The 27,202-nt window shown below is 41.5% G+C and overlaps 1 protein-coding gene across 2 annotated transcripts in view; it reads right to left on the bottom strand.

Annotated features, from left to right (window-relative positions):
- TULP4 (TUB like protein 4) overlaps positions 1-10,143 on the bottom strand; it is a 258,940-nt gene extending 248,797 nt beyond the window's left edge. For both annotated transcript variants that reach the window (XM_053591576.1, XM_053591577.1), the window contains exon 1: positions 10,044-10,143. The gene's annotated coding sequence lies outside the window, so the exon portion shown is untranslated. The remainder of the gene's footprint in view (positions 1-10,043) is intronic.
- Positions 10,144-27,202: the final 17,059 nt, after the last annotated feature.

Raw genomic sequence — 27,202 nt, 5'->3', positions numbered from 1 at the left:
TTATCTCTACAAAAAGTAGAAAAATTAACTAGGTGTGGATGGTGCATGCCTACAGTCCCAGCTACACGGAAGGCTGAGGCAGAAGGATCACTGGAGCCCAAGAGTGTGAGGGTGCAGTGTGACAGAGACTCTGCCTTAAAAAAAAAGAAAAGAAATTAGGAAGAAGGTTGTACATCTCATGTGACAGTGAAGTTCCACAATCAAAACAGCATGGAGGCCAAGAAACAAGACATGTTTCACACAGCAGAGTATAACCATAATTAAACCACTAGACTAAAAATTCAGATTTGCATTCCAGGTGATTATCTTCTTCTGATAACGTTAGATAAATCTATGTTATAGTTTACTTTTCAAAATAACATTTAGTAACTTAAGACCAGGCAGAGACAGAATGAAAAGAAAGGAATTAAACCAAATTTTAACAGAGTTCTTTCTGACCTAATTTGTGAATAAACCCAACTCCCCAGCATTCTTTCTTCTTCCGATATCTCACCTTGGTCCACTTTACAGCTCATTAACACCAAAGGAGGTCCAACTCAAACCAATTTTGCTAGTCACTAACAAGCTAGTAAAAGGTTTGATAATAACTGACTAAAATTAAAAGGTTGGAATAATCAGCTTAAGTTAACCTCCAGAGATATTGGCATCATCCACCTGACAATGCTTACCCTGTCTCCCACAAGCACATGTAATCTTTCTGATTCACATGAAGGAGAAAGAACTTCACCATGTGAATATAGGCAAAGGAGAGCCAAGAGTCTCCATTTACATGATCATCAGTCAGCCAAGGAGACCAGAATTACTTGCAAAACACAGAAAGCCAAAAAAGGAAAGAAAATGTGATATCCTGAGACTCAGAATTAAGAACGATACCCTGACCATTTCTAAAACATGTGGTCAGCCTTGAGTCTTCCCTATTTAATAAACTCATTACACTGAATTTATGAAAGCTGATTTCGAAGCACCTGATGAACATTACTGCTTCTATATCCATATAGCATTTTAAGCCAAGGAGAGACCTACAATGAATGATACTTAATATTACTCTATCACACTTTTTGCACATAAATGCACAGAAGATACAAATCTCATTCACTATGTATGATTGACTACATTTTAGAGTGTGTCACAAAATTTTTCTTTTTTTTTTTGTAGAGACAGAGTCTCACTTTATGGCCCTCGGTAGAGTGCCGTGGCCTCACACAGCTCACAGCAACCTCCAACTCCTGGGCTTAAGCGATTCTCTTGCCTCAGCCTCCCGAGTAGCTGGGACTACAGGCGCCCGCCACAACGCCCAGCTATTTTTTGGTTGCAGTTTGGCCGAGGCCGAGTTTGAACCCGCCACCCTCGGTATATGGGGCCGGCGCCCTACCGACTGAGCCACAGGCGCCGCCCCGATCAGAAGTTTTAAATAAATATATTCCATACAACAATGTAATCATTAATTTTGTTAACAGACCAGAAAAGGTCTGGTAATGATTAGTTAAAATTAAAAGCTGATATAATTAAATAAAACTGAAATAACAGTAATAATTTGTAAACTTCATATATCAGCACTTTGCTCTCCACTGAAAACAGAGACCTGGGTGTCACAGCCATTAAGAGTTCTGAGGAGGAAATGCAAAATGAGGCCGTAATTCCAAGGCTCGGAAGCGATCCATGCTAGCAAGCTCTAAGGAGTCCAGGCAGCACCACGTCTACACTACTTAATTTATTCCCAAGTCCCTTAGAATCAAAGCTGGATAAGGAGACAAAACAGTAGGTGTGCCACTTTCACTGTCACTTCTGTCCAAATACTAAAAATTATTACTACCAGAGTAAAGTAAGCAAACTGAGCATTTTATCATTAAGAGTTGTGCTTTACTCCAAGCACTTCAAATATTATAGATTTATTTCATTATCCAGATAACAAAATTAATTCAGAAAAGTATATTTCCTACATATGAAACACAGACTGGTTTTCTCATTTCAAGGGAAAAGATGACAAGAACAAAAATGGAAAAGGTTCAAATTACATGTAAAAACTAGAAAACGTGACCTGAGTGTCAACCACATTCATCTACCTGACTTTCCCCATGACCCAACGTCCTTAAACTTAAAATTCTTTCTCCCAGTTACATTAAATCTAACCATTACTTCATAAAAGCATTCTCTAATTTGACTAACATTAACACACAGTTAAATTCTTTAATTATTTAACAATTATAAACAGTAACTCTGGTTGCCTAAAACGTCAGCTTTGGCTCTCCAGGGTTCTGTGTGCACAGCATAAGCCTAATTTCTTATAATGCAGATCTTTTTTTTTTTTATAATGCAGATCTTGCCATCCCAACCTCTGGAGCTGAATTTGTCTACCTGGTTTTGTAGCTAAGCAGGCTGTTTAAAGCCTAAGAAAGTGATTATGTCTGAAGATAATCCTGTATATCATCAGCATATGGTAACATCACTGCCAATCCACTTTTCATGAATATTAAAATTGCTCCAGCACTAACAGCTCAGCTGTTTGTGCGAGGATCTCTGACACTACTATTTTACCATAACTATTAGTAACAACAAGGTGTGTTCCCCCAGGGAGCTAAATATACTCTTAATATCCCCAAACGGTAGCAAAGTACAGAAGTGGGTGAGAAAAACATGGTACTGGAAGGGTTTTCTACACAAGACTCTTGATTTCTCCAAGAAGGATTAAAATTTACACATCCACACTAATCAGAAGTAAGTGCCTTGAGATGTTTAAACTAATCTTCCTTCTGTGGTTAGCAAAAAACTGGTAAAAGAAAAATCCAGTAAGATGAAAAGATTCTGAACTAATTAAAGGTTATGTGACAACACCCATGCATTTGATCGGAATTCAGAAACACTGAATAATATAATAGATTATTATAATATAATATATAATAATATAATAGCAACAGTTTTTGAAAACATACACAAATAAGTCTGTAGAACTTAGCATTCCAGCTAGTAACTAGCCAGATCGACAGCTGAGACATAAAAGACTAAGACTTTATAAAAATCTTCTTAGCCTTAATCAGACATTCTGATACTACAAAATAAAATTTTAACCCAGTAGATCTAATAATAAGCCCACTTCAGAAGATGTGTAAGTATTACAACTACCAAGAAAGAAGAGCAGAAATAAAGATAACAGCATAATACCTCAGGTAATGTTTCCAAATCCTTTCATATCCATTAGTCTAAACTTTAGAGTCTTTAATTTTTAAGAAGAAATTAGTATCTTATATCACAGTATGTGTAATCTTTTTCAAAGCTCTCTCATATCCACTTTGACTCTAATTGTGCTTCTGATGAAAAATAAGAAAAATATTCAAATGAATCTATAATATCCTACACTCTTACAACCTACTACACCATTACTGTCAGAGGTTTTCCATAAACACTACATTTAAATTCTATTCTTAAAATACTCTCTCTCAAGGGTGAGTATTCTTGAGACCACATAAATCCAAAGAATGGTATTCCTACTTATGACATGAGAAAAATATATCTGATTCTGAATTAACCATACTTAACAGGGGAAAAGACCATAATTTTTTAAATCCATGACTAATCCAAAATTTAATTTTAACCAATTATTTTCCATGAAAGTAAGAAACAAAGTAGAGCTAACTCTCTGGTGTAAGTCCTAACGTACTAGTTAAAGGGATGGTTTAAGCTCAAGTTTATCAGAGCATGAAGATGTGTTAATTAACATCTCTGAGCAAACAATGTATTTAACTAAATAGGCAGTATGTATCTATTTCCTTGTCTTCCTTGGATGTTTTCCTCTTTCTTTAGTTAAAACAACCACACCTTTATGTGTCTTCTTCATGGAGCCAAAAGTGGGCAAATTACCCAAACTAAGTCAATCACATGCTCAGTCCAGAAAATTTGAATCTCATGAGAGGAAAATGAAACCAATTGGTGCAGTCTTTGAGGCCATGACAATCTAAACAAACTACCCATCAAGTGATTTTGAAGCCTAGATCTTCTGAGTGTGGCTACAAAGTGCAGTTGTTCACACCTCAGTGCCTATATTGTATCTAACTTCTATACCTATAGGTCTGTGATCTACCTTTTTCACTTAATAATGTATCACCAGAGTCCTTCCAAACTGGTCATAATTTTCAATGGCTACATGCAATGAAATGCTATAATCTATTTAATTCCTACTTAAAGTTATTTACTATTCTTTACTATGCACATACATCTTCCCTAACTTTTTTGATTATTTCTTTAGGATAAATTCCTACTAAATGTGGACTTTTTTCAGTCAAAGGCTATCCACATTTTGTATTCTGATACCTAACAGCAACTATCTAAAATATGTGCATCAATTTCTACTTGTACTGAGACTGAAAGTATACACTTCCCCTTCACCAGCACTGGAATGACTATCATCCTCACTATTCCCATTCCACACTGGAAGATGCCCAAATACTAAGATTACATAGAGAAGGAACAACAGAAGTCATCTTAATACCATACTTTATATGTGCATTAAGCTTTACCAAATCATTTCACATCCATAAAGGTCTAAATTGGTCTAAATTGCCAATATAACAATAGAAAACTGGGGTCTTAGTCTGCTCTGGCAGCCATAACAAAATAGCATTAAAAGAGGAATTTATTTCTCATAGTTCTGGAGGCTAGAGGTCTTGGCTCAAGGTATCAGCAAGCTAGGCTTCATTCTGAGACTTTTGGTCTTGGCTTGCAGGCAGCTGCCATTTTGTTGTGTGCTCACATGACCTCGTGTGTATGTGGGTGGGGGGAGGCGCACACACAGGAAGAAAGAAAACAAGCAAGCTCTTTGGTATCTCTTCTTACAAGGGCTCTAATCCCATCAGGAGGACCCCATGCTCACTATCTTATCTAACTCTACTTACACTCCACCCCACCCCAAAAGGCCCTACTTCCAAATACCCTCACACTGGTAGTTAGAGCTTCAGCATATAACTGAGGGAGAGAGCACAAATATTCAGTTCCTAACAAACAGTATCTTTATCTTATTTTTGCTTTGAATTTCATGTCTACAACTACTGAAATTGGATACTTTAATATGTTTATTGGCCATTTATTTTTCCTTTTTTTCTTCTTGTAAAAATGGTTTGTTCTGATTCCATGTGTGAAACAGAAAGTACACAGGATGCACCTGGAACATCTCATCACACCAGAAGGCAAGGGTGCGGTTAGATTACTAAAGGCATGTCCTAAGGACTCAGGAGAGGATAGTAACGGCAATGGACTGACACACCATCTATGCTCCAGTGGTGATGGATGAAAAAAAAACCCTCATCCATCACCACTGGAGGTTGCTAAGGGATCATCTCCTAACTTGAAAACTGACAAATCAAAGGAAATAGACATTTTCACATCCTTTGTATACAATCTATACCTAAAGGTTACCAAAAAACTTAAGGATAATTTCTACCTGTATATGTATTTCAGCTAATAACTAAAGAGGGAATAAAAGATGTAGAATACAATCATACTGTAATCCCTCATGAATTGATCAAGAATGGCTGCTAATGGAATGCCAAACAAAAAAATTTTTAAATAGTTGCTAATATCACAAAAAGAAAGAATTCAGACCTCCTGATGAAAATAATCCTGCCCCCACCAAAAATAAAATCTGATTCTTCTGATCAAGCCTCTAAATCAAGCTACCAATGTATAACAAACACAAGAAATAAACATTTAACATAAGGATGCAATCCGTGAAATCCAATTTCTCCAATAAAAAGTTGCAAAGAAGGGATGGAGAACATACAGGTTAAGAGACTTCAAACTATCCAAATGCAACGTGTGCACAGTATTTGGTTCTTAATTCAAACAATCACACACATTATATGCAGTATACAGCAGTAAGGACTGACTACGTACTTGATGATGTGAAGAGATTTTTTTAAGGTAAGATAATAGTATTGTAATTATTATTGACATACTTAATATGTATGCTACACACATTTTTCCAGTTTGTCAATTCTCTTTGTGTTCATGTTATCCTTTACTATATAGACATCTAAAATAAAGTATGCTATAAAAACTGTTGTCAAATATTTTACCTTATAGGTTTTGGTTTGATGTCAAGCTAAAAAGGCATTCTTCACACCAGAATTATATTTCATTTCCCTTTAAGATTTATTTAAAGTATCTCTATATATCCTTCCATTCAACAAAATATACCACCCTATAACATCAGCTGAGAAAATCATCTTCATCAGGCACAAATTTCAGAAAGATGTGCCATAGATACCACCATATGGGGGGAAAGCGACAGAACCCAGGAAGGACTTAACATGCTTATTAGGATCATCCCCCGTGGTTCCGCATTTCAGAGTTTCTATGTATTAAATAATAACTATTTTGTTTTGTTTTAATTAAACATTCTACAATTTCCAGTCAGAATTCCTGATTGCTTCTCAGTCTTCTGGCTATCAAGGGCAAAGATTCTTACCATCTTGAGGTTACGACAGTTAACACTTAGTACACAAAAATTTAAGGCCCAGGGCAATGCCTCACGCCTCCAATACTTTGGGAGGCAGAGGCTAAAAAGAATCTCTTGAAGCTAGGGGTTCAAGACCAGCACAAACAACATTGTGAGACCCTGTCCCCAGAAAATATTGAAAAAGTAGTCCAGAATGGTGGCGTATGCCTACAGTCCCAGCTATTCAGGAGACAGAGGTGAGAAGGTCACTTGAGCCCAGGAGTTGGAGGCTGCAGTGAGCTACGATTATGCTCCTGCATTCCCACTCAGAGGACAAAGTAAAACCTAGTCTCAAAAAAAAAAAAAATTTTACTGTAATCTAAAATCATACTGTATTGTGAAATAAGTGAATAAATAAGTGAAATAAGCCAGTCACAAAGGCCAAACACTGTGTACAAAAGTACCTAGAGTAGTCAAGTTTATGGTGGGTTCCAGGGTCTGGGGGAAGGCAAAGATGAGGAACTAGTGTTCAAAGGTTATAGAGTTTCAGTTTGGGAAACTGAAAAAGTTCTGGAGATGGATAGTGGTAATGGCTACATAACAGTGTGGATGTACTTAACGCCACTGAATTGTACACTTAAAAATTACTTAAATGGTTGGGCAGTGCCTGTGGCTCAAAGCAGTAGGGTGCCGGCCCTATATGCCAGAGGTGGCAGGTTCAAACCCAGCCCTGGCCAAAAACTGCAAAAAAAAATTACTTAAATGGTAAATTTTATGTTACATGTATTTTACCGCAAAAAATTTAGTATGTAAAGGATGTCAAATTTAGTAACTGAATTAACCTGATCCCAACAAAATTTTCAAAAATTTGACATTTGAATTACATGTCATCTCAAGCAGACTCACTGAGGACAAATGTACAATGTCTCTAAGCCTTTTGGGAATACTGAAAACACTTCACAGAATCCTAAATAGAAACCAGTGCAGTAACTAAATCATAGCATTTCATAACAAGAGCTTTTACTCAATTATTAAATGCATTTGACAAAGCATATATACATAGTTGGGCCACTCTATCTTCCCTCTCTCCATCCACAGAACAGAAGAACAGGAGCCAGAGGTTAAGTGATGTAAATGCCATGGGACAGAGGAAGAAACACCCCCATCCTGCTCAGCTATGCACGTTAGCCACACAGTAAGTCTTCATAAATTCAGATACTCGGCAACTGCAGCAAGACCTGAGCTTCACATTCTGTCCTACAAACTGTCTAGTGAGAGGCTGAGATAGGGCCCCAAAGGCATGCTGCAGACCTTTACCATTCTTTCCTTACTTGGGATCTTGCCATCAATGTTGAATGGTTCGAACAGTCTTCACATACCACACGTGCAGTACCTACATTCATGGGCGAAAATTTTTTTTTATTCAGTTCTGACAGGAAAAAAAAAAGAGTGAATAACCAAACTGCCACTCTTATAGCTTCATATGAAAACTAGAAAGTTCAATATGATACCCAAGTCCTCTGTAAATAAAGAGGACATTATTTTAAAACACATAGCAGTAAATACATTATTTGACATTTCTCAGGCACAGGAAGTAATCCTGGCTTTCTACTTGTCTTCCATGTCTGAAAGCCCCATTGTGTTAATAACATTTTCCCTTAGCCACGTTGTGGTGGGTGCCTGTAGTCCCAGCTACTCGGGAGGCGGAGGCAAGAGAATCGCTAAGCCCAGGAGTTGGAGGTTGCTGTGAGCTGTGATGCCACCACACTCTACTGAGGGCGACATAGTTAGAGACTCTGTCTCTACAAAAACAAAAAAAAAGAAAGAAAAAAACTGAAACATTTTCCCCCATGTGACTCTAACTTTGCACCACATACTTCTAACTCTAGAGGTCAATACCCTCAACCCCAACACATTAAAAAATTGCTACCTCCACAGCCCTTACTAAAACGGAGCTCTTAATATTCTTAAAGGAAATTCACATCCTCTAATAACTCTTTCATTCAAATTAAGCATTATTCTTTAAATTAAGGAAACTAAACGTTGGATTTGGTTATTCACAATTCATTAACATAGTCATTTCCACAACAGTTAACTATCAAGAATAAGGAAGGTCACTTCTGACTCTCCCATTCTGAACGTGGTGTCACTGCCCAAAGCTGAGATCAGCTTCCACACTGCCTCTTCTGGATTGCAGTGTGACTATCTAGTTTTGTGGAAGGAACAACCTTAACCTCAACCCCCAGCAATCCGGGGCTGTGGAACCCGGTGAGAACTTTCCAGGACCACAGCATCAATCCCAGTGGGCTCGTTCGCAAGAACTAAACTACATAACAGAAACGGAGACACCAGACACAGAGGAAAAAGCACAAAGAAAGCACTCCCTCACCTCACAATGAGTTTTTACATTCTCCAAAACCTTAGAAATAATTTCATCTGTGCTTTTAAAAAACCTCTTCACTGAGAAGACTAAATGGATATCGTTAAGGTACAGAACTACAGTAAAACAAGTGAGAGAACCCCCAAATATAAAAATCCGGGAAACAGGTCCCTGGCAAAAGGAGTTGATTATCCCAATGCGAGAAGTATGTTAAGAGACTTTCTGATCACAAGAGCAGTTCAGCAGGTAGAATGAACAGGTCCCAAACTGGCATCGCCCCCAGACAGTGTCACTCTCGTTCCTTCCACAAAACTAGATCGCCATCACCTTCCCATCTTGAAGCGGTGTCATGATTGGAAGGAGACAACTCCCAGCTACTTGCCCCAGGCAGGCCAAACTTTAGAGCCGGCATCATGCCCTATGTTTTGAAGCCCTGGCAAAGAGGAAGGGGTGGTATTAGGAGCGGAATCTCCGTGATTTGCCGGAGGAAACAGCACAGACTCCAGACAGCAGAAGCGCCGGGATTTCCAGGCAGCTGCCACGACAGGTGACCGGGCCCGCTTTGCAGACACCCTGCTCGATCGCGGGGCTTCGCCGAAGGTGGGGCGGGCAGGAAGGCGGGTGCAGACGGGACCCGAGGGCGAGAAGATGGGCACAGCAGGGAGGGAAAGCCACTTCATCCAGACGTTGGGTAGGAAGAGGAGGAGCACAACCCTGTCTCCCCGGGAAAACCGTTTTCAGGGATTTACTGTCTCCACAATTAAGGGGGAAAAAATGGCTCCAAGCCAAACGCCTCCTGATTTACACACACACACACACACACACACACACACACACACACACACAGCCCGAGCTCCTCTTTCGCCCCATTTTCTTAAACGCTGCAACAAAAGGCTGAGAGGGCGAGCGGCAGCGACCACCGCCCGGAGCTGCGGGCTCAGACGCCCTCCCCGCGCCGCACCCTCCGTCAGCGCCCCCCGGGCGGCCCACCCTCGGCTCACCATCCTCGTCCCTGGCCCTCCCGGGCGAGCCCCAGGCGCGGCGCCCGCCCCCCGGCCCGGGGCCCCGCCCGCCGCGCCCACCACGCCCGCCGGCGCCGGTGCACAGGGGCCCGCGGCGCGGGACACACGCCCGCAGGGCTCGGAGGGCGCTCCGGGCCGGCGCCCCCTCCCGCGGGACGGCGCCAGCGCCCGGGCGCGCCGCGGCCGGTGACAACGGTCCCCGCGTCCGCCTCACCTCCCGGGCGGCCGTGGCAGCAGCCCCCGCGGCTCGCCCGCGCCTCGCCGCCTCCGCCTCCAGCAGCCCCGCGCCACCGCCGCCGCCGCCGCCTCCTCCCCCCGCGTCCCGGCCGAGTCTCCGCCTCCCTCAGCCGCCGCCGGCCCGACTGCGCGCCACGTGACCGCGTCACGTGACCCGGCGCGGCGAGCGGTGCCTCCCCGGCCGGTCCGGCCCGCCCGGACCGCGCGCGACGACCGTTGCCGGCACAGCGGCCATCCGCCGCGCCGCGCGCTGCCCCCGGGCCGGACAGTTACTGGCCAGACCGCCCGCGCCCCCGGCGCAGCCCCCCGCCCTGGGAGACCCGTCCAGCCTGCCGTCGCGCACACTCGCCCGGCCCGCAGCCCGCCTCGCCTGCTCCCCAGCCGCGACCGCAGCCCGCGCGGCGAGGACAACAGCCGCCTGCCCGGTCCTGGACTCTCGCCGACACGAGAAAGCCTTGCTCCCGGTGAAGACCCGATTTGTACGCCGTCCCGGCTGAATTTGAGCCGGAAGTGGACGTCACAATGTCTTAAATTGAAAGCCGCTAGAGAGCACAGATCTCCTTGTACTACGAACCGGTGGAGCTGCCTGTGAAGCCAGGCACGGAGCGTCTGTGATGGCGAGGACCTCGCGTGGACTGTAGGTTGTTTTCAGTTGGTCTTAACAGAGAAAGGACCGGATGGTGTCATTTTAACTTACACAGGGGAGAAGAATTCACTCTGTTAAATTGATACTCAGCTAAGCAAGGAAACTTTACCCGTGTGTCAGTTTTCCTTTATGTACAAACAGAAATAGCATTGTTGATTGTGTGACTATTCTCTGTGTAATTTAAAATTTAAAAATGGACGAAATCAGCTTCCTTTCTTAATTTGAAACAAAATGCCGTACAAAGACTAGCTGCCGCTCTTTGCAAGGTCTCCGGACTGTTTCCTATTTTGTATGTCTGGAAAAGTTATCAAACCAGTTTCAGATTTAAGAATTGTGACTTTTTGTCAGGAATAAAAAACGTTGGGACTGAGAGTTCGTTAAATTCTGAAATTCCATGTCTAATTTTATAAATGTTGACAAATGCTACCTAGATATTTTTATTTTTAAAAAGGTAAGCTGGATGCAGTCCGTGCTGTTCGGAACCTGAGGAGGGAGGATTCCTGGAGGCCAGGAGTTCAAGACTGTTGTGAGTTACAGTCAGGCCTGTGGAGGGCCACTACTCTGAGTCTAGCCTAACCCTTTCTCTAAAAAATCAAATAAAAAAAAAGTTAAAGGAAGAATAGTTGCCTCATATATAAATGCACATAAATACAATGCATTTAATAGAAGTATTAATATTAACATTGTTAGATAATGATATTTTATAAGCGCCCCTAAACGTAATTTTGAAAACTTTAAGAAATAAAACTACATCTAGATCTTAGAGTATGTTAAACATAAAAGATAATCCTGACTCAATTTTATATAATGAGTATTACTCTTCAGTTTAATGACCAGTGTTATACAGAATACCACCGGAAAAAAATCAAAGGAATTATTCAATATGGCCCTAGCCTGCAAAATTTACAATTTCTAACAGTAGAACAGTGTTAACCCAGGTTTGGGGAGATTTTGGTTAAAAGGTAAAAAGTTCCAGTTACAGGATGAATAAGTTCTGGAGACGTACTCCAGTGCAACATACTGACTATAGTTAATAATGTGTGTATACATGAAATTTGCTGAGAGTAGATCTTAAATATTCTCATCAGAAACACACAAAAATAACTATTGACAGATGTGTTAATTAGCTTGATTGTAATCGTTTCACAATACATACATATATCAAAACATTGCATTGTACATCTTAAATATATATAATTTTGTCAATTATACTTCAATAAAGCTGGAAACAATTTTAATTAAAAAAATTCTGAATTGGGCAGCGCCTGTGACTCAAAGGGGTAGGGCTTCGGAGGTGGCGGGTTCAAACTCTGCCCCTGGCCAAAAAAAAAAAAAAAAAATTCTGACTTGAAGAGTTCTGAGTGTCTAAAGATGTTTCAGAGTAATGTATGTGATGCCATTACATTTTAGGGGGAAAAGAGAAAACAAACATTTTTAAAATCATAACATTTGTGATTATATATGCTTAGAATAAGATGAAAAAATTACAGGAAATACAGGAAAAAAATAAGCAAAGCCAAATAAAGTGAAACTTGTTTTCTTTTTTTTTTGAGACAGAGTTTCACCTTGTCACCCTGAGTAGAGTGCTGTGGCATCATCTATGCCTGGAATAAGATGAAAAAAAAATACCTATAAACAAAGCCAAATAAAGCAAAACTTTTTTTTTTTTTTTTTTGGAGACAGAATCTCGCTTTGTCGCCCTTGGTACGTGCCATGACGTTAGAGCTCCAGCTTTTGGGCTTAGGCGATTCTCTTGCCTCAGCCTCCCGAGTAGCTGGGACTACAGGTGCCTACCACAATGCCAGATATTTTATGTTGCAGTTTGGGAGGGGCTGAGTTCAAAGCTGCCACCCTCAGTATATGGGGCTGGAGCCTGTGAAACTTACTTTCAATCAGAAAAAAATTTACAATTTCTATTACTTTAAAATACAAAAATATATGTATACATAACTCTTCTTTCTCACATACACACACTCTGGACAGATCCACAATTTAGGGACTGAAACAAATCATTGAAAATCTAACTTTTACTGTCAGACTTTAAAAGAGTTAATGAAAGGACTGAAGGTGAAAATATGCAGTTGAAGAACTTCCTTGACCCCACAAATACCATTGATATGACAGTAGAAAAATGGTGATACAACAAAATACTATCAAGACTAAATAGGACGGGTGTTCTTCTGCAAAATGAAAAAAAGTACTAACCTTAAAACTACTCTTGTACTAATGCCATAGTTTTCCATGAGGTATAGATAATAAACTGTTTTACGCGAGCCCTTTTGGATACAAATACACCCAACTTTCAGTAAAACTGAAGTCCCTCCGCTTTGTTTCTGCTTCTATCATTTCCCACAGTGTCACTGGTTTTTGTGACTGACTTTCAAGCAAACATCTTCACTGAAGTCCTGCTTCTACCACTCACTAACAAGTAGCAACAGGAACAATATTCCTAACACTGTTTAAACCTACATTTAAATAACATCTACCTCACAGGGCTAATGAAAGAATTAAATGCAATAATTTATTTAAATTATGTGCCTGAAACATAAGAGGTACTTAAGAACAATAACTAAAGTTTTCTAAATACTTCGGGCCAAACAATGTACTCTGTTGGGTCTTATTTTTACTGTTCTTTTTGTCCCCTGTGCTCTCTGTCCCCCACCTTACATCCTGCCCCCTATGGATCTACTCTCTCCCTCTGCATTTTCAGAAGGCGAAAGGTTTGCTCAAGACCTTTTAAACTGGTATACTCATTTACAGTAATCTATTAAATCTGTTGTGAACCTGCATTTTACACTTTTTTTTTTTTTTGGTAGAGACAGAGCCTCACTGTACCGCCCTCGGGTAGAGTGCCGTGGCGTCACACGGCTCACAGCAACCTCTAACTCTTGGGCTTACGCGATTCTCTTGCCTCAGCCTCCCGAGCAGCTGGGACTACAGGCGCCCGCCACAACGCCCGGCTATTTTTTTGTTGCAGTTTTGGCCGGGGCTGGGTTTGAACCCGCCACCTTTGGCATGTGGGGCCGGCGCCCTACTCACTGAGCCACAGGCGCCACCCTGTATTTTATACTTTTTAAAAAACCTAAGAATGAAAACTGCCCCTTGCTTAGAAATCTGAGGCAATTGGGGGCCATCAGGAAGGAGATTTCCCTTCCACTATCCTTTGAAATCCACTGGCCCAATAATTCTCATTCTATTGTATTTAAAATACTTTTTTTTTTTTGAGACAAGAGTCTCAAGCTGTCACCTTGGGTAGAGTACTGCAACATCACAGCTCACAGCAACTTCAAATTTTTGGGCTTAAGCAATTCTCTTGCCTCAACCTCCCAAGCAGCGAGTACCATAGGGCCTGCCACAACGCCCAGCCACTTTTTGGTTGCAGTTGTCATTGTTTAGCAGGCCTGGGCCAGGCTCAAACCCACCAGCCTCGGTGCATGTAGCTGGCACCCTACTCACTGAGCTATGGGTGCCAGGCCTTAAAATACTTTTAAACATAAGAATTTTTAGCAACATACTTGAAGAAATTAAGCTAACGCACAATAATTACTGTACAAAATATCTTTTGGCATTGGCTGTCCTTTAGCTCTAGGTTCAAGTTTGAGAAAATCTTCTTGCTACCCTGACCAAACTCCCGAAAGTTCTCAGAGAGATGTGACCTTTCTCTGAGAGTTATTCCATCCTTTATATCTACCTGGGATCACAAAATGAGCTCAGAGCTCAAACTGAATCTAGTGGTCATTCTAGTAACAGAATGACGACTTGGTTGTAACATAAATATTGTACACTGGCTAAAATGTGGCTGGGCTCCTGTGAAGGAGTATGGGGACAGTACAGTAGCTGAGCACCACTGTCCTAGTCCAAGCCTAGGCCAAAGGGTATGAGAGATCTGGGGTCACAGCCAGGTGCCTGGACCTGCCTTTGTTCCCTTTTCTTCTCTGCCAGCTTCTTTGTATCCTTCATCCCCAACACTCTGAGACACCCAGTTACTGAAGCTCCAGAAGCTCCACGCATTGGGCCTTTTCCCTGTCTTCCTATCACCGACACCCCCCCCAGCCGTGACATAACTCAGAGCCCAAAGTTTCTGCTGATGCAAGCAAGCCCTGCAGCCACCACGACACTCAGCATTGTGAGAGGGAGAATGGATCCTGGACAGAGAGAATGGCACAGGAGCCAAGGCTTTTGGAGAATAAGACAGCAAGCCTTTTGTCTTTCCCTGTGTCTTGAGAGCCACAGATGCTAGTGCCAGCTCAGGCTTCTTTGCCAGAAGAACAGCGTTCAGCATGAGTGTTCAGCGCAGGAGGAAATGCCCGAGGTCCCTTGGTGCTCCACAAAGCCATGTCACCTCAGTTCTGGATGCTACCACAGCCACATGTGAAGGGACATAAGTTGCAGCACATCCTGCGAAGGGTGTACAGGGTGAGGACTCTGGAAGCTGTGTCACAATGCCATACAGTTTTATAAATAGCTGCTGAAGAAAGTAAGAACATCTAGCTGTGAAGTAACACACTTGGAAGGCTCTGCCTGTGAACTCTGTCCCGTTGAGAGTGCGCAAGTGTGTCATTCCTTTTCCATCGTTCGGATCAGACACTATGCAAAATACTATGAGAATATACGGGAGGGGGATTCAGTTCAGATAAGGAAGAGCTTCTACCAGGGATCATCAGGGTAGCCTGGAAAAGTAGCCTTGAGCTGCCTTACTCTGATGAGCTGGACACACAGAGCAAGTCTGACGGCCTGCTCGTTGCTTTGCCTGAAGCCTGGAGCCTCCTCCAGTCAACCAGCTGCTTCCTTGTCCCCACCCTGCTGTGAGCCTCCCGGAGCTCAGAAAAATCTGGACCCAAGGTCTAGAACCAAAAGGACTGCTTGGCTCATTCTGGAAAGGAAAAAGTGAGAAGCAAGAGAAAATGGCTTAAAGAAAAACAAAAGGAAAGCTTTTGTAATTGTCTTCTTCCCCTCATGGAGGAGAGGAGAGGTGAGCAGGCTGCCACAGCCTTGTCCACAATTAAAGCGTCTTTCTCCTTCCTCCCAACCCTTTCATAGCTGAGGTGGTCCTTTAGGAGCCCTGTAGGCACCACCATCTTGTCAATTGTGCCAGTTCTGTTCTTATCTGTTAGAAATAGGCCTGATTCACTTCTGCCCATTAAACACGAGGCAGGTAGTCTACTGGGGAGGACTTCAGGAACAGTTTCTTACCTTTTCTTTTTTTTCTTTTTGCAGGTTTTTTTTTTTTTTTTTTTTTTTTTTGCCAGGGCCGGTTTGAACCTGCTACCTCTGGTATATGAGGCCAGTGCCCTACTCCTTTGAGCCACAGGCACCACCCTCTTTTTTTTTTTTTTAATTAGATGGTTTCTCACATCTGCATCTTGTACAATCTGTTGTATGATGGTTATGATGGCTCACACCTGTAATCCTGGCACTCTGGGAGGATGAGGCAGGTGGATTGCCTGAGCTCAGGAGTTCAAGACCAGCCTGAACCAAAGCAAGATCCCATCTCTAAAACTAACGAGGCATTGTGGCAGGCATTTGTAGTCCTGGCTACTGGAGAGGCTGAGGCAAGAGCATCACTTTAGCACAAGAGTTTGAGGTTGCTGTGAACTGTAATGACACCATGGCACTCTACCCAGGGCACCGAGTATAAAATCCCTCCTCTTTCATTTACTTGTTTCTATACTGTATTGTGACAACACTCAACCAAGGGCAACAAAGTAAGACTGTCTCAAAAAGAAAAAAATACTATAAAATTTTTTTTATGCTCAGAGCCCATAGCTCAGTGGTTATTGCACAAGTCACATACACCGGGGCTGGTGGGTTTGAACCCAGCCCAGGCCTACCAAACAACAAAGACAACTACAACAAAAAATAGCTGGGCATTGTGGCAGGTGTCTGTAGTACCGGCTACTTGGGAGGCTGAGACAAGAGAATCGCTTAAGCCTAAGAGTTAGAGGTTGTTGTGAGCTGTGATGCCACGGTACTCTACTGAGGGCAACAAATGAGACTGACTCCAAAAAAAAAGTGTTTTTTAGATGGAGTCTCCTATCGCCCAGGTTTGAATACATCGTCATAGCTCACTGCAGCCCTGAATTCCTGGATTCAAACAAATCTCCCACATCAGCCTCCCAACAAGCTGGGACTATAGGCACACACCACCATACCTGACTAATTTTTCTTATGACAGACAGGGTCTCATGTTGCTCAGGCTGGTCTTGAACTCCTGGCCTCAGGTGTTCCTCCTACCTCACAGGAACAAAGTGCTGAGATTACAGATGTGAACCATGGTACCCAACCTCTTAGCTTTTAAAAAGGGGCAAAAGGACCCCCCTTTTCAGCAGGGTCTTTAGGTTAAACTGCTTTCATAATAATACTAAGATATCATTTGCATCTCTCTTATTTTTTTTTAATTTTCATTTTATTTTATTTATTTAGATGCCTGCCACAATGCCTAGCTAATTTTTCTATTTTTAGTAGAGACAGGGTCTCACTCTTGCTCAAGGTGGTCTCAGACTTCTGAGCTCAATCAATCTATTGCCTCCACCTCCCAGAGTGCTGGGATTACAGGCATGAGCCACCACACCCAGCCCTCACTCTCATTTTCTCATGACTGTACCCGGACTTGCCCAGAGCCTGCATGATGTGTGATACACAACAGATTGTACAGGATGCAGATGTGAGAAACCACCTGTCCTCTGTGAAGCCAACGTTAAAGAGATTTGTAAAAATGTAAAACAAAGCCACTCTTCTTACTACATTTTTTTTGTCTTGGAAAATATAGTGGTTTCTGTATAAAAAAAAAAAATCAACACATTGTACCCTAAATATGCATAAATGTATTCATGATCTATGTTTATATGACTTAATAAAAAAGGAAAATTTAGTGGTTTCTTTCGTGTTGTTTTCATTAAAATTTGTGATGTATGCTATCACATAATAGGTTTATTATCATTTTTAATGAATTAATGTTTTAATGTTTCTCAGTTTTCATTCATAACATTATAAATATTAATAGACATAACCCACATTTGAAAAAGGAAGTTTTGGGTGGGGGGTCCTTAAATTTTGTAAAGAGGAAGAAGTCCTGAGAATGTCTGAGGACTACTCCTGGGGTAAGGCTGCAGTGCCCGGGGCTGCTGCTGCCATCTTGTGACCACAGGTGGAGCCAGCCCTGTGGTGGGGACGGAGGAGCAGAGAGAGCAGTGACCCTGGGAAATATGCTATACGCCCTCACAATCTTGAAATGTCTTGTTTTCTGAAATGATAAATTTCCTTGTTGCTTAAGAAAATTTAGGTTGGGTTTCCTTTTATTTACAAAATTTCCCCAACTGTTTGAATTTACAGTTAGCTCACAGGACTTCAGTGATGTGTGTGTGTGTGTGTGTGTGTGTGTGTGTGTGTGTGTGTGTGTGTGTGTGTGTGTGTGTGTGTGTGTGTGTGTGTGTGTGTTGTAGAGACAGAGTCTCACTTTACCGCCCTCAGGTAGAGTGCCATGACGTCACAGGACTCACAGCAACCTCTAACTCCTGGGCTTAAGCGATTCTCCTGCCTCAGCCTCCCGAGCAGCTGGGACTACAGGCGCCCGCCACAACGCCCAGCTATTTTTTGGTTGCAGTTCAGCCGGGGCTGGGTTTGAACCCGCCACTCTCAGTATATGGGGCCCAGCGCCCTACTCACTGAGCCACAGGCGCCACCCTTTTTTGTGTGTTTTGTGTTTCCAGGCTTTGTGGATTAGTAACATTATTTGCCAAATGAAGACCCTGAAGCCCCAAGACAATACTTGAAAAAGAGATAGCAGACATCATCAGTGCTCTGGGAAAGCAGATGTCAAAAACTAGACAAAACAGTGAAAATACACTACAACCCACACACTCTTAAGAAAGTAAGCCTTCTGGCCAGGCGTGGTGGTTCACGCCTGTAGTTCCAGCGCTGTGGGAGGCCAAGGCGGGTGGATTGCCTGAGCTCAGAGGTTCGAGACAAGTATGAGCAGCAGTGAGCCAGAGTAAGACCCCGTCTCTACTAACATCAAAAACAACCGGACGTTGTGGTGGGCGTCTGTAATCCCAGCTACTGGGGAGGCAATGGGAAAAGAGCATCGCCAGAGGAAGAAGAAAATGAACAAAAAGAGTAGAAAGAAGAATGAGCAAGCAAGCTAAAATTAAAAAAAAAAAGAAAGAAAGAAAGCCTTCTGATTAAGACTGTGCACTTCAAACATTGTAACTTACATTTTTTAATTAATTTTTATGGAAATGGCAGCCATTTTCAGTTTAACTCAGTATAAAGGTTAGATTTTGTGACTGCAAACTTAAGAATCTACAATGGCTGTTAGCCAAAAGGCCCAGTGGGATACAAATATCAAGTCATACCTCTGTACTACAATTAAGCATTGTTTCAAAAAGAATCAATTATTAGACACTCAATAAATAATTTTTGTTATATAAATAAAACAGATAAAGTGAAGACTTAAATATTTAAGTTCTATTGAGGTATCAGACCACAAAAGTGAGCAATCCTAGCAATGATTTAGCTACAAATGACTTTACTAACAGCTGCAAAATCATGCAAGAGTTTTGGATATTGTAGCAGAGACGGCCAATTGTCAGATAAGCCCTTCTATATAATAGAATTGTAACTAGGAAGTCTCTGCCCACACTGGGGCTATGTTTCCCAGGACCCCCACAGCCCCTAGATGGAGCCATGTGACTGATGCTTGCAAGGGTCCTATGAGAGGAAGTGATGTGTCTTGCTTCTGGCCAAGGCAGTTAAGGAGCCATGTGCTTCTCTCTTCTCCAGCCAGCTAGATGCAAAAACTTGAGGCCCCAGGGAACAAAGCCACCAGATTGACAGGCCCTGGGTTAGTGAATTACTTGTGTTGGAGAGCAGACTGTCAACAAGAAATATCTCCATGGGATTACTAAAAGAGTACAAAATATATTTCACTTTGTGAAATCTCTGAAAACGTAGTAACATAGACACTAAGCTACTTGAAAGGTTAAAGTTCTAAGTAGGCATCACAAAAGTTTTTGATCTTAGGAGAAAAAAAGCAAGCCTCATGTTTACTATTGTACTCCCATCTTTAGTGTCTAGTACACTGGCGGGTAGTGACTAAATATGTGATGAATAATTGAGCTCAGGAATAACTAAATCAATCAATCAATGAATGGCTGAGTGAGCAGATAGAGAACTGAAGTGTTCACATAAAAGCTGTCATAGTCTGTTTTCTGCTGCTATAACAGAATACTACAAATAAAGTATTTCATAAAGAAAAATGTTCAGGTGACTCACAGTTCTGGAGGCTGGGAAGCCCAAGAGCATGGCGCCAGCATCTGGTAAGGGTCATTGCATGATGAAAGCCAAGAGGTGAAAAGCATCACATGATGAGCTAAGACTCAGCAGTAATTGAAGCTGAACTTTTTTCAGAAACCCACTCCCTCTAAAAATAACCCACTCCTGTAATAATTGCCTTAATCCTTAAGCCTTTATGGCCTAAAAACCTGTTAAAGACCCTACCTCTCAACACTGGTACAATAGCAATTAAATTTCAGCATGAGTTTAGAAGGGGACATTTAAACAGCAAAAGCTATAGTTTGAAATAAAATAACACTAAACATTTATAGAAAAGGTTCAACATACTGACTAGTATTTGTGTACATTTTAGGTAAAGGAAGAACTAGTAAAACTGCCTTAAAAGGTAATGAGTTACTGGAGGTATTGAAGATCAAGGCAACTGCTTGGCAGAGGTGTGTGATAGAAAAGGTTCAAGCTTACAAAGGTAGATGGACTAGTTATGCTTGGATAGTCCTTTTTCTTTTATGTAAAGTGATTAGATATGCTGATTAAGGATATGGATCATCTATTTTATTTATTTTTTTTTATTTATTTTTTTTTAATAATTCTTTTTTTTTTTTATTGTTGGGGATTCATTGAGGGTACAATAAGCCAGTTACACTGATTGCAATTGTTAGGTAAAGTCCCTCTTGCAATCATGTCTTGCCCCCATAAAGTGTGACACACACTAAGGCCCCACCCTCCTCCCTCCATCCCTCTTTCTATTTTATTTTTTTAATTGTTAAATCATAGCTGTGTACATTAGTGCAATCAAGGGGTACAATGTGCTGGTTTCATATACAATCTGAAATATTCTCATCAAACTGTTCAACGTAGCCTTCATGGCATTTTCTTACTTACTGTATGTAGACATTTGTGTTCTGCATTTAGTCAGTTTCGCCTGTACCCATTCTAAGATGCACCGCAGGTGTGGCCCCAGCCATTACCCTCGCTCCACCTTAACCTGCCCCCTCCCCTTCCTTGGCCCTTTCCTCATAGTCTTGTGCTATAGTTGGGTTATAGCCTTCATGAGAAAGGTATAATTTAGCTTCATAGTGGAGCTGAGTACATTGGATACTTTTTCTTCCATTCCTGAAATACCTTGCTAAGAAGAATATGTTCCAGCTCCATCCATGTAAACATGAAAGAGGTAAAGTCTTCATCTTTCTTTAAGGCTGCATAATATTCCATGGTATACATGTACCACAATTTGCTAGTCCATTCATGGATCGACGGGCACTTGGGCTTCTTCCATGACTTAGCAATTATGAATTGGGTTGCAATAAACATTCTGGTACAGATGTCTTTGTTATATTGTGATTTTTAGTCTTTTGGGTATAAACCTAGTAAAGGAATTATAGGACTGAATGGCAGGTCTATTTTTAGGTCTCTAAGTATTCACCAAACATCCTTCCAGAGGAACGTATTAGTGTGCATTCCCACCAGCAGTGTAGAAGTGTGCCCTTTTCTCCACATCCACGCCAACATCTCTGGTTTTGGGATTTTGTTATGTGGGCTACTCTTACTGGGGTTAGGTGATATCTCAAAGTAGTTTTGATTTGCATTTCTCTGATGATTAAGGATGATGAGCTTTTTCTTCATATGTTTGTAGATTGTGCTTCCGTCTTCTTTAGAGAAGTTTCTCTTCAAGTCCCTTGCCCACCCTGAGATGGGATCATGTGTTCTTTTCTTGCTAATACGTTTGAGTTCTCTGTGGATTCTGGTTATTAGACCTTTATCGGAGGTATAACCTGCAAATATTTTCTCCCATTCTGAGGGCTGTCTGCTTGCTTTAACTTGCTATGTCCTTGGCTGTGCAGAAGCTTTTTAGTTTGATCAGGTCCCAGTAGTGTATTTTTGATACTGCTTTAATTGCCTGGGGAGTCCTCCTCATAAAATATTCACCCAGGCCGATACCTTCAAGAGTTTTCCCTGCACTTTCTTCAAGTATTTTTATAGTTTCATGTCTTAAGTTTAAATCTTTTATCCAGTGAGAGTCTATCTTAGTTAATGGTGAAAGGTGTTGGTCCAGTTTCAATCGTCTACAGGTTGCCAGCCAGTACAGCCAGCACCATTTGTTAAATAGGGAATATTTTCCCCACTGAATGTTTTTAATTGGCTTGTCAAAGATCTAATAACGGTAAGTAGCCGGATTCATCTTTTGGTTCTCTATTCTGTTCCAGACATCTACGTCTCTGTTTTTGTGCCAATACCATGCTGTTTTGATCACTATCAATTTATAGTACAGTCTCAGGTCTGGTAGCATGATTCCTCCTGCTGTGTTTTTATTGCTGAGTACTGTTTTGGCTATTCGAGGTTTTTCCTGATTCCATATAAAACGAAGTAGTATTTTTTCAAGATCTTTAAAATATGACAATGGAGCTTTAATAGGAATTGAATTAAAATTGTATATTGCTTTGGGTAGTATAGACATTTTAACAATGTTGATTCTTCCCAGCCATGAGCATGGTATGTTTTTCTATTTGTTAACATCTTCAGCTACTTCTTTTTTTTTTTTTTTTTTTTAGAGACAGAGTCTCACTTTATGGCCCTCTGTAGAGTGCCGTGGCCTCACACAGCTCACAGCAACCTCCAACTCCTGGGCTTAAGCGATTTTCTTGCCTCAGCCTCCCGAGCAGGCTATTTCTTTTCTTAAGGTTTCAAAGTTCTCTTTGTAGAGATCTTTCATGTCCTTTGTTAGGTATACTCCCAAATATTTCCTCTTCTTTGGCACTACTGTGAAAGGAATAGAGTCCTTGACTGTTTTTAAGGCTTGGTTATTTTTGGTATATATAAAGGCTACTGATTTATGGGTGTTGATTTTGTAGCCTGAGACATTGCTGTATTCCTTGATCACTTCTAAAAGTTTTGTAGTAGAATCCCTAGTGTTTTCCAGATATACAATCATATCATCTGCAAAGAATGAAAGTTTGATCTCTTCTGACACTATATGGATACCTTTGATTGCCTTTTCTTCCCTAATTGCAATGGCTAAAACTTCCATGACAATGTTAAAGAGCAATGGAGACAATGGGCAACCTTGCCTGGTACCTGATCTAAGTGGAAATGATTTCAATTTAACTCCATTCAATACGATATTGACTGTGCATTTGCTATAGATGGCCTCTATTAGTTTAAGAAATGTCTCTTCTATACCAATTTTCTTAAGTGTTCTGATCATGAAGGGATGCTGGATATTATCAAAAGCTTTTTCTGCATCAATTGAAAGAAGCATATGGTCCTTATTTTTTAGTTTGTTTATGTGCTGAATTACATTTATAGATTTACATGTATTGAACCAGCCTTGAGATCCTGGGATAAATCCCAGTTGGTCCTGGTGTATAATTTTTTTGATATGTTGTTGGATTCTGTTTGTTAGGCTCTTATTGAGTATTTTAGCATCATTATTCATTAGTGATATTGGTCTATAATTTTCTTTTCTTGTTGGGTCTTTCCTTGGTTTGGGGATCAAGGTGATGTTTGCTTCGTAGAATGTGTTGGGTAATATTTCTTCCTTTTCTATATTTTGGAAGAGGTTTAATAATATAGGTACTAGTTCTTCTTTAAAGGTTTGGTAGAATTCTTACATAAAGCCATCTGGTCCTGGGCTTTTCTTTTTAGGAAGGTTTTGTATAGTTGATGCTATTTCAGAACTTGATATAGGCCTGTTCAACATTTCCACTTCATTCTGGCTAAGTCTTGGTAGGTGGCGTACTTCCAGGTATTGGTCGATGTCTTTCAGATTTTCATATTTGTGAGAGTAGAGTTTCTTGTAGTATTCATTAAGGACTTTTTGAATTTCTGAGCGGTCTGTTGTTACTTCATCGTTACCATTTCTGATTGATGAAATTGGAGATTTTATTCTTTTTTTCCTGGTTAGGTTGGCCAAAGGTTTATCTATTTTATTTATCTTTTCAAAAACCAAATTTTGGATTTATTGATCTGTTGTATAATACTTTTGTTTTCAATTTCATTTAATTCTGGTCTAATTTTGGTTATTTCTTTTCTTCTGCTTGGTTTGGGGTTGGAGTGTTCTTCCTTCTCCAGTTGCTTGAGATGTCCCATTAAGTTATTAACTTCCTGTCTTTCTGTTTTCTTGAGGAAGGCTTGCAGTGCTATAAATTTCCCTCTTAGGACTGCCTTTGCAGAGAGTCTGGTAATTCATGTCTTGATTGTTGTTTTGTTCCAAAAATTTGGTGATTTCCTTCTTAATCTCGTCTATAACCCATCTATCCTTCAGCATAAGGTTGTTTAGCTTCCATGTTTTTGTATGGCTATGCAGGTTCCTGTTGTTATTGAGTTCAACTTTTATTCCATGATGGTCTGAGAAGATGCAAGGAATAAGTTCTATTTTTTTAAATTTGCTGAGGTTAGATTTGTGGCCTAGGATGTGGTCAATTTTGGAGTATGTTCCGTGGACTGATGAGAAGAATGTGTATTCAGTTTAGTTGGGATGAAATGTTCTGTAGATGTCTGTTAAGTCCGGATGTTGAATGGTTAAATTTAAATCTAAAATTTCTTTGCTTGGTTTCTTTATGGAGGATCTATACAGCACTGCTAAAGGGGTGTTAAAATCTCCAAGTACTATGGAACTGGAGGAAATCAAGTTGCTCATGTCTGTTAGAGTTTCTCTTATAAATTGAGGTGCGTTCTGGTTGGGTGCATAAATATTAATAATTGAAATCTCATCATATTGAGTATTACCTTTAACAAATATGAAGTGTCCATCCTTATCCTTAATTATTTTGGTTGGTTTAAAGCCTATTGTGTCTGCGAACAGGATTGCAACGCCTGCTATTTTCTGCTTTCCATTTGCCTGGAGTATAGATGACCATCCCTTCACCTCGAGTCTATATAAGATACGATTCTTGTATGCAGCAGATATCTGCCTTGAATTTTTGTATCCATTCAGCCAACCTGTGCCTCTTTAGAGGACAATTTAAACCATTCACATTAATTGAGAATATTGATAAGCCTTTCAAGAATCCGGTGGACATTTTTAGTCCTTTTGCGACTGTGGAAGTTGGAATTTGATCAAAATTTTCTGGGTGGGTTTACTTTTGTCATGGAGGATTATGCTGGTCTTTATGGAGGATAGGTCTGAGAATATCCTGGAGAGCTGGTTAAGTTGTGGCAAATTTCTTCAGCATGTGAATGTCATTGAAGTATTTAATTTCTCCATCATAAACGAAACTCAGTTTAGCTGGGTACAGGATCCTGGGTTGAAAGTTATTTTGTTTTAGGAGATTAAAAGTCTATGACCATCCTCTTCTAGCTTGAAAGTTTTCAGCAGAGAGATCTGCAGTTATTCTAATATTCTTCCCCTTGTAGGTGATGGTTTTCTTTCGTCTGGCTGCTTTCAGAATTTTCTCCTTCATATTAACTTTAGTGAAATTGATTATGATATGTCTGGGGGATGTCTTATTTGGGTTGAGTCATGCTGGAGTTCTGAAACTGTCTGCTATCTGAATTTCAGAATCTCTTGGCATATCTAGAAAGTTCTCCTTCATAATCTCATGGAGAAGAGACTCTGTGCCTTCTGAAGCCACTTTGTCGCTTTCGGGGATCCCTATAAGATGAATATTGATTTTCTTCAAATTATCCCAGAGCTCTCTGAGTGAGTGATCTGTTTTTGTCCTCAATTTCTCTTCCTCTTTGAGAGTTTGGGAGCATTCCAAAGCTTTGTCTTCAATGTCAGAAATCCTTTCTTCTGCTTGCTCCATTCTGTTACTGAGGGATTCTACTGTGTTTCTCAGATCTTTGAGGGCTGCAACTTCTTGTCTCAATGTGTCAAAATCTTTGGTCATTTGGTCTTTGAATTCATTGAATTCTTGAGATATCTTTTGGGTTACTGCTTGGAATTCTAATTCGATCTTATTTGCTATCCATATTCTGAATTCAATTTCTGACATCTCAGCTATTTGTTTGTGCATGGGATCTTGTGCTGTGTCTGCCCCACTGATCCTTGGGGGAGTTGATCTACTCTGATTATTCATATTGCCAGAATTTTTCTGTTGATTTCACCTCATGATTATTTTTCACCATTGCCTCTGGCCATCCTCAGAGTTGGGGAGGCGTCTCTCCAAGATTAGACCCCAGCGGGATCACTCTATTGTTACTGGATCTTTGTAAGGAGTGACTCTGTGTAGTTCCTCTGGGGCTGACCCAGCCAGGGATTTTTGGTTGTGGAAGCAGCTCCGGAGTGTGACATACCCGGATCCAGCAACAGGGTGGGAGGTGGTGCGCATGGTTCTGGGAGTGCCTGGCGCCCAGTGACTTTGGCACAGAGATCCCAAGGCTCCAGCAGTCTCTGGCCAGGAGAAGGGCTCTGCGCAGAGGCAGGGAGGGCTCCAGAGGGCACGCAGCTACCAGAGTCCCTGGCCAGACAAGCAGGCCAGTGTGGAGGCAGGGAGGGTACAGGAGGGAGGACACAGGGTTGCACAGCTCCTGCAGTTCCTGGTCAGGGCATGCAGAGGCCAGTCAGGTGTGGGTTGCAGGCTGGGGGTCATGGCACAGCTCTTATGGAGGTCCAGATGGCGCCAAGCCCAGGAGTTTGAGGTTACTATGAGCTGTGACGCCACGGCACTCTACCCAGGGCAATAGCCCAAGGCTCCAGTGTGCCAAAACTGGTCTCACTCTGCCCCTGAGGGTTAAGGCTGTAAGGCAGATCAGTCCCTGCCTTTAGGCTGCTCAGTCACTAGGTTACTAGCTCCCACCCAATCCTTGCTCTGCAACCCTGAGGGCAGAGCTTGCTGGGGCAGTTCTCTCACAATGGCTCCCTGTGGCCCACAGCCGAACACTATTATCTCCATCTAGCTCAGCGGCTCAGTCTGGGGCCCTAGACAATGCCCAAAGTTCTCCACACTCCTACTCAAGCTCTCCTCAAGGCAGTTCAACTGAGTACCAAGTCCAAAAACACCGAAACAGTTCACAGGTAAGGCCTTTCTGGTTTGCAATCTCACTGCTGCTTGTACTTACAGCTGCCAGCGGGATTAGGTCATTCGAACACATGCAACCACTTGCCAGTTTTCCACTGTTTTTGTCCTCCTCTGGGGGTCCAGAAGTCCCTTGCTGACTCCCTGTATCCTCAAAGGGATGATTATAGGCAGATCCCACCAGCCAGAGATGCCTAGTCTTATCTCCCCAGACTCACGTGCCCTGTTGTAGTGAAGCTG

This window comes from Nycticebus coucang, chromosome 5 (assembly GCF_027406575.1).
Source record: "Nycticebus coucang isolate mNycCou1 chromosome 5, mNycCou1.pri, whole genome shotgun sequence".
Taxonomy (NCBI): domain Eukaryota; kingdom Metazoa; phylum Chordata; class Mammalia; order Primates; family Lorisidae; genus Nycticebus; species Nycticebus coucang.
This window is presented reverse-complemented; position numbering and strand designations above follow the sequence as displayed.